This window comes from Leptosomus discolor, chromosome 10 (assembly GCF_034619465.1).
Source record: "Leptosomus discolor isolate bLepDis1 chromosome 10, bLepDis1.hap2, whole genome shotgun sequence".
Taxonomy (NCBI): domain Eukaryota; kingdom Metazoa; phylum Chordata; class Aves; order Leptosomiformes; family Leptosomidae; genus Leptosomus; species Leptosomus discolor.
Genome location: NC_141400.1, coordinates 18,267,188 through 18,273,352, shown reverse-complemented (window position 1 = coordinate 18,273,352; position 6,165 = coordinate 18,267,188).

The window sequence follows — 6,165 nt, the reverse complement described above, 5'->3', positions numbered from 1 at the left end:
ACTTCAGCTCTGGCCCAGCAAATACAAAAAAAGTCCCCGTGAGCTCCCAGCACTCACACCATTAAAGGAAGCACGCACTTTAAGTGCTTGGCTGGGCCAAAGCAGTGCTGAGCACCTCGCAGGATTGAGCCAATATGTGTGTTGTAACGCTCCCGTACCTGCCCGATTTGGGGGGGGGGGGGGGGTGGGGGGTGGCTTGGCCGGGCGCCCGCAGCACTGGCCAGAGCTGCCGGCGATGAGGGAAGCAGCATTAGCAGGATTCTTGCTAAGCTGGGCTCGCCTGAAGCTATGCTCGCCCTTTTTTTTTTTTTTATAGTTACACTTACTCATGTCAAACGTTGTTCCAAGGGCTGCAGATCCCACTGACAAGGTTTGAAATAATTTCTTCCGTGGTTTCGAAGTCTTTGTTTTTATCCCGTGATCCTCACTGAGGCAGATTTCCACTGCCGGCAGGGAGATTTCAACCTGCTTTAAGGCTTGCAGCAGGGCCTCTCTCTCTCTCTCTGCAATCCAGTGTCCCCAGCGTGCACCATCATGCCCTGCAAGCAGCTCTGGGTGAGGAACTCCCGGGAGATTGACACCTCCAAAATGCCGGAGTGCATTGCTCGAATGACACGGGCAGCGCAGCCACCGAGAAGCGAGGGACGCGGGTGCCAAAATCCGTATCGGGTGTCTGCGCGAGGTGGGTGGTCTCTCGGATACTTGGGATGCAGAATGCCACGAGCTGCCACGCCAGTCTTCGCATCGATAAAATAAGAAAGGTATTTTTGGTTAATCCTCAGCAAGCGCACTGTCATGTGCTAATTGGTCGCAGGAAGCAAGACGGAAGGTGCTGGGGTTTATTGTCAGTAACCCTACTTGGGATGTCAAGTTAATCCCTAAAAAGACCCCAATTCAGGCTACGTGCTCAGATGTTCTTTGCTTACAAGTGCCTTTCCCCAGCGGAGCGGTGGATTTCCCTGATATGGTTTGAAAATGGTCACTGTTGTGAGGAATGAGTAAAACTAAAACAACTAACCAGGCTGTGATGTCTCCTGTTACTGGTGGGGAAGTGAAACGAACTTCACCCAAAGTTTTGACAACATCTCTAATGAGCTGTGAAAACTCTGTTGTTAGAAATTGATATGTAATGCGTGCGCTTTGAATAAAACCAATGAAATCAAATTCCCCCTTCGTAATTTGTTTCTTTATTATTGTACATATGTGACAAGGCTGTTTAGTTTTAAGATAAATTTAAGATAAATAATATTTAGTTACTGGGAGGTCTTTGGTTTAGAATATTGATGTTTATTTACATACTCCAAGGAAAAAAATCCCCACCAACTAATTTAGCCCGGAGAGCTGCACTGTCCAGCTATGGCATAGAGCTGTGCAGCCGTGGTGGTTTGAGGATCCCTGACAGGCGAAGAGGCCAGAATACTCAGGTAAGAGGAGGACGGCTTGGAAACGCTCAGAGTTTCTAGGTGAACAGTTGTTTAGCCACAATTTCTTGTTAAATTCTGGGGCATCCCACAGACCTACGAGTGCCTTTTGTGAGCATTGCTGTGCAACACTAATAATAATAAAATAAAAATCGTGAATAAACGGTTTCTGCTTTCTTTTCCAGCGAGGGCTGACTGCAGAGGCAGCCTCACAAGTGCAGTCCTGGCTCCGCTGAGGCCGTGAAGAGGGCTGCTCACGCCACGGGTTCCGCCGGGGCTCCCAGGCAGTGCCTTTGCCCCTGGCCCCGCTGGTTTTGTTGGGCTGCTGCTGGCTGCTCCCTGCCTGGGTCAGGAAGCGGTGCCGCTCTCCTGGGCTTTGCTTTGCCTTGCAGGCACCGGGGATTTCTCATTCGAAAAGCACCTTTTGTTTCGGATTTGTTTTTTTTTTCAGACAGGATTCCCAGCATTTCTGAAATGCATCCCCACTCTGCGATGAACCCCTGTTGAACTCCACCTCCCACCCCGTCTCAGCAGTATCCCCGACTCGCTGCTCTCCGCAGAGCTGGGCAGGGGAGCCCCATGATGCTGAGGAGCCCTGACCCCCTTCCCGTCGCTCCCTAAATCCACGGCAGCCAGCTCGCAGCCGCTCCGTGCTCCTGCATCTCCCCAGCTTTTCTCCACCTGCACGTGGGCTGCTGGTGTGTGGTGAGTGGAGGATGCTGAGGACCACAGGGAGGGGATGCACAGTCTCCCCAGCTGAGCTGGAACTTCACAGCGGCATTTATACAGCAAGGATTTAATGACAGGCACTGGATTGGAGCCAGGAAACTCAGCCTAAGGCACCTTCTCTTGTGAAGAGCATCATCGGCTCGGCTCTGTAGCCGGAGTGCAGGGTTTGGGTCTTTTCCAGGTGATGGTGTTGCTGGAGCTGTGCTGCTCTGGGGTGATACGGCTCAAGCGGCTGCACAAAACATGTGCTTCCTCCGCTGTGCCGGTGTCTCCTTGGTGCCTGCTCCCCGTGGGCCTGCAAGGTCGCACCCCGATGCGGGATGCTGCTGCTCCTGCCAATGAATCACGTTTCCCTGTTCACTGCGAGGTTCAGCTCACGGCTGGCAGCCACCAGGTGAGGTATTCCCCTGGAGTGTTTGGGGGTTTCTTTACTTTAAGGCTGAAGTATTTGGATAATCCATCATGAAACAGCCTTGTCCTTGCAGGTAACCCCTGAGTTGAGATTGTTTTAACTCACTGTGTCCCCCCCCACCAACCCTGTCCATGGCGTGTGGGAAACGTTGTGCCTGGGAGACCCTCCGACGGTGCTCCATGGCCACAGGAAATTAAAAAGCAAAAACTCGAGGCTGAGAGAGCAGAGTAGGAAAGATGCCTGCGGCATGGTACATGGTTGGGATCGCTGCTCAGGTCCTGCGAGGCTGGAGATCACACCTTCACCGGACTGTCTCTGAAACAGGGCCAGTGAATAATCCTTTCCTTTCCCCAAAGTGGGAGCTCAGGTCCAGTAAACTGCAGAAATCATATTGGAAGGGGCGGCACTGGCATCAGATGGGGCTCTGGGGAGGGGGTCCCACAGGCAGCTCTGCAGGAACGTGTTGGAAAATAAAAGTCTATCTTGGTTTGTGAGTTACGGCTCAGTCCGACTGCGCTGGGATTCCTCCTGCCCTTCCTCCTCCTCCTGGCTGGCCAGCCTGGTGGCCGAGGCATGGGGGTGGAGTGGCTGAAGAAGAGGAGGGTTTTCTGTTAATTATCCTCTCCCCTCCGGGGCAGTTTGGACATTGAAGGCTAACGAGGACATGTCCTCATCCTCATTCTCGAAGCTGGAAGGACAAACTGACGTGGTTACTTTTCAGATGCTTCCCCATTGTCTATGACATGTCCCTGGCTCCAGGATGGGGCTGGAGGGATCACAGCATCCCTTGGGATGTGTCCAGGCTGCTATGCTGGTGGCTGTTGGCTCCACATCAGCCCCACCTGGAGCCCCGGGGGTTCAGCAGAGTGAAACCACAGAGCAGATCCCGTTGGACTGGAGTTTTTAGTTTGGTTTATGTCCCCCAGATGGCTTGGCCCTGGGTCAGGGATGCTCCGAGCATCCCTGGTTTTCAGTGATGAGCACAATTTCTGGGTTTGCCCCTACTCCTGCTCCAGCACTGCCTTCACACTCAGCCTCGCAGCCTGCCAGGTCCTCAGCCCTGCTCTGCCTTTCCCTCGTCCACAAGTGCTTTTCAAAATCACGCAAAACACAATTTTGGAAGCCCCACGCTTTCTGCATCTTCTTATAGGTGCGTGTATCTCCTCTGGCCTTTGCAGCCTTGGGTTAATGAAGGGGTTGCCAGTTAACCAAAGCTAATGAGTTCTTCTGCATGAGCTAGTCTCAGTTTTTCACAATTGTTTGCTCCAAGAAACAAATATTTGTGGCTTATTCAAAGCTGCACCTCGGGATTAGCCAAACATGTGTGTGTCCTGGAACAAGTGCTCACGGAGCGTCCAGGCTAGCAAGCACAGAGATGCTGACTCATTGAAATAAATTGGCAGTTGTTAATACTCTTTATTCTAAAGAATCAAGGCAAGAAGCAAACATGGATGTGAGTTATCCCACTGACATCAAAGGCCGTGTTTACGTAAGCGCTGCTCGTGCTGAAGATCTGTGGCAGAGTTGGACCCTTTGGTGAGGAACTGACAACTCATTTGCAAACGAGCTTCTTGGAAACAGTCCAGGCATGGCTGCGGCTGCCAGCGGTCCTCCGGTTGGAGCCAGGCCAGCCTCTGCGGGCTGCAGGGATGCTGGAGCCCCGGGAAGGGTTCCCAGAAAGAGCAGAGGTCTGTGCATGGACTCCTGCACCATTTCCAGGCTGGTGGTGGGTGCACAAAGGAGGATTACCCCACCTAAAGCTCAAATGCACACCTCATTGTAGGAGCACTCAGCATTTTTTTGCTGTTAGACACTAGTGCCAGGGTGAGACAATGGCAAGTTCCACCCTTTCACCCGCCCAAGGGTCACTTGGGAAAGTGAAGGAGCACCCGGCTATTTCACGGAGCCATCATGGAAGCGACACGTGGAGCATCCAGACTCTTCCCAGAATGGACAAATCTCCTCCAGTTTTCTTATTGGATCCTTCCAGCATCTGTTGGAGGCCGGTGCAAGGCATGCTCCCTTCTGCTGGCTCAGGTGCACGTGGAGCAACGCCCTTTTGGAGCAGAGCTACCCCCCAGGTGATGCCTGTGCCGCTGGACCTGCTGGTTCAGGTCCAGTTCTGCTTGGATGAAGGGAGGATTGGGACAGGAGCAAGATCTCCAGTTGTGTCTGCCTGCCAGGGTGGGAAAACCAACCAAAAAAAGACAGCACACTGAACGAGCTCCCACCAGCTCTGCTGTTGCTTCTGACAGAGGAAGGACACCGAGTTCTGCGCCTCCCTGTGCAGGCTGCTGAGCACCCACAAATTCGCGACTCTCATGGTCTTCATCATCCTCCATCAATGCCATCTCCCTGCTTGTGGGGACCAACTACCGCTGCCGGTTGTGCCGGAGTACCTTTCTCGAGGTGAGGCGTGGTGGCACGCTCCCACGTGCCACAGCCAGCAGAGAACGGATGGAGAGGGTGGGGGTCCAGACTCCATGGCCGCCCAGGGTGGCTGCCAGCCCGCTGTCCTGCCCCATGCCATTGCTTGCACCAGCCCAGGGCCTGGGTGAAATGCATTTCAGCTTCAGATCCCTTCACTTATTTGATAATTATCGTTCTTAAAATGCAATTGTTCGGTCCTTCCCGTGGCAGCCCTTTCCCCCCCTCGCGGTTTTAGCACAGCTGGTTTAAGCACCCTTTTAATACTCAATTTTCACGTTGAAAAATCCCTCTTGGTCACACTCCTTGATTTTCTTGTCTTACACAAGCCAGCTACTGTACGCAAACCTCTGAGCCTTAATTATATATCCCAGTAATATATAGCGAGGCCTGGCTAATGTCAAGAAACCCAGTCATGAGCGTCGGAGGTTTCAAGAGCTCTGGCTGCAGGAGCAGGCTCCGTGCAGGGAAGTGCCCAGCTCCGAGGGGCCGATAGAGTGTGTGATGTGTTGGGATAGGGCCAGGACCCTCCTCTGCTGGGCAGTTACCCGTGATGATGACTGTGGTGGGGTGATCTCGGCTCACGTTTGAAACGGTCCCCGTGGGCAGAGGGTGACCTTGTTGGGGACATTTCATACGAAAGTGCTGGCTTGGTGCATAGGGTCTGGCAGCCACGGGCAGCTGCCTGGGCTCACCTCCTCCTCTCTCCAGGTCATCGATACTTTCTTCATTGCTGTTTACACCACCAAGCTTTGCTGAAGGTCTGTACAGAGCCTGTCCCCTACTGTAAGAGCGGCTACAACATCTTGGGCGCCACCATCCTCCTCATTGCCTTCATCCCGCAGGTCTTGCTTGGGGACACTGCCACAGGCACCTGCCTGGAGAGGATCACCAAAGGTCTCCAGACCCTCTGCGTACTTGAGCTCATCAAGTACAGCAGTGGGATAAGGATTGAGCACTGCTCCCTAGTTAAGTCACAGCAGAGAGGGGGGATCCCAAGCCCAGGAGCCGGGGGAGGCTTTGCTGTACCCAGGTCTTGGGGGCCACCTGGCCCGAGAGGGGCTGATGCTCGTGGTAGTTCATGAGCAAAGCTGAAAACTGCTCTTTCCTGAATTTTTAAGAAGCCCATGGCTTGGCCATTGGTTTTTTGCCCCGTTTCTCCTTCCCCCAAGGAAA